Source organism: Mus musculus, chromosome 6, assembly GCF_000001635.26.
Source record: "Mus musculus strain C57BL/6J chromosome 6, GRCm38.p6 C57BL/6J".
Lineage (NCBI taxonomy): Eukaryota > Metazoa > Chordata > Mammalia > Rodentia > Muridae > Mus > Mus musculus.
The window spans coordinates 19518540-19520769 of NC_000072.6; positions in this window are offsets into that span (position 1 = coordinate 19518540).

The following is a 2230-nucleotide window of genomic DNA, read 5'->3' on the forward strand; positions in this document are numbered from 1 at the left end:
ATGATACAGAATCTTTAGACAAGTTCTGGTACATTATTCACATTGATGTAATAGTCTCAAAGAGACTCTTGCAAATCAAATTAAAAACACGATAAAAAATCATAAGTCAAACCTACACTGATTTTCCTCCAGGTATACATTAATGTTTCAATACATGAAAATCAAAAGTAAAGAATATAGTAGATTTGGTGATAGGAACTACATTCTTCTCAAAGGAGGAATAGAATATTTAAAGAAGAGGACTGGGGTAATGTATCAATATGTGAAGTACTTGCTGCCAAACAGGAAAGCTTGTGTTTGAATCTCTACAACCCCTGTAAGGCCAGGTATGGTAGTGCATGTCTGTAGTCCCAGTTTTCCTCTGACAAGATGGAAGGTAGTATTAGAAAAATTCATGGAAAATCCCAATCCAGAAAGCCTGAAACACACTGCAGTAAACAAGAATAACAATCTGCTTTAAGCAAGGTAGAATTGATATTTAATATTGTCCTCTGACTCCAAGAAAATGCTTGCATATCTGCACTCACACACAAAATCATGTGCACACCCACAGTTTTACACACACACAAACACACAAACACACACATACGCACACACATACACACACACACACTGAGAGAGAGAAATACTAAAAAAATAAAAGGAACACAGCTCAGTTTAATAATTATGGCATATGATGAATATAAAATGATATTATACAAAATGAGAAAAAAATATGTATGATTTTCTCAAAAAGCTGAAAGTATGTAGTGGTGGCAATGTTTCAATATTTTTCCTGACCTCCCCCCCCATGTTTCAGTTCTTAATTTATAAAAAACATTTTAGATAAAATAATAAGACAAGGATGAAGTACAAGGAATTCAAATAGGAAAGAATGAAATAAAATTGTCACTGTTTTAAGAAGACATGATTCCTTACATCACATATTAAAAAAACTAAAATCGGATTAGCTTCAGAAAAGTAAAAAGATACAAAATTAACATATAAAATGAGTCTTTTTTGATATAGTGGTAATGAACTCATCAAAAGCCAAGGAAGAAATACTCTTTCTTAGCTAATTTATAGAAATACATAGGAGCAAAACTAATCAAGGAGGTGAAAGATGACTGTGATGAGAAACTGAACAGATATTGAGGGAATCAAACTCGGAAAGATTTCAGATGCTCATGAACTGACAGAATTAGTGTTAAAAACATATAAACATAATAGACTATGTTGATGTTAAGAAAATGACTAAAAAAACATAATTTGGAGGTCAAGCTTTCTCCACTCAAAATCTCAGCGGCACTTTTCAGAGAAGCAGAAAACATTCTTAGGAAAGATCGCAGCAGGCCAAGCACCCTTAGGCAAGAAAGCATCAGAGGCATCAGAGTCCTCTGCCCAAACAATAAATACTATGGCGCCAGTGTAAGAGTAAGACTATGATACTGGTCAACAGGGAACCCTGTGAAACAGATGACTCAGAAATAAACACACACACCAACAGCTACCCCTAAGTTCTCACTAAGGTTTCAGAAACTTACCCTGGAAAACTCCGTCTTCACTGAATGATGCTGGAGAAACTAACAGTTCACATGTTGACAAATTAAGGAAAACATGCTGCTTTTAACTGGAACAAATATCAGTCTATTATATATTGAATACCTTGAGTACCTGAAAGTTTGAAACTTCCACATCTAAACATAAAGAAAACAATTTCCTAGGTAAAAGCACAGGAAAAGACTTTATGACAAAGACTTCAATAACAGAAAATAAGGCATTGGAACAATAAAATGCATGTTGATATATCAGCACCATTAATTTGCATTTTTCTAGAATTTTGGACACAAACAGTGTGATTAGAAATGCAATTAATTCAATATGATCCTTAAAATGATATATGATTAATACATTACAATATAAAGTATAACATATACTGATATTGCAGTACTTTAATGTGTTATAATAGAATTATATTAAATTAGTTTTAAATAATTGTCATCATGGTGAAGCAGTGCTGACACAATAGGAAAGATGTCACTGTGTGTCTATATTTTTCTTGCTATTTTCCTTATCAATAAAAGTGATATACCAATGTAATGACAAAATTTCACATAAATACAATAAAATAAGGCTAGTATATGAAAAGACCCAAGAGAAATTAAGAAGAAACCTTCACTAATGAAAATAATTGGAAACAATCACCCATGGAAGGAGTTAAAGAGACAAAGTTTGGAGCTGAGACAAAAGG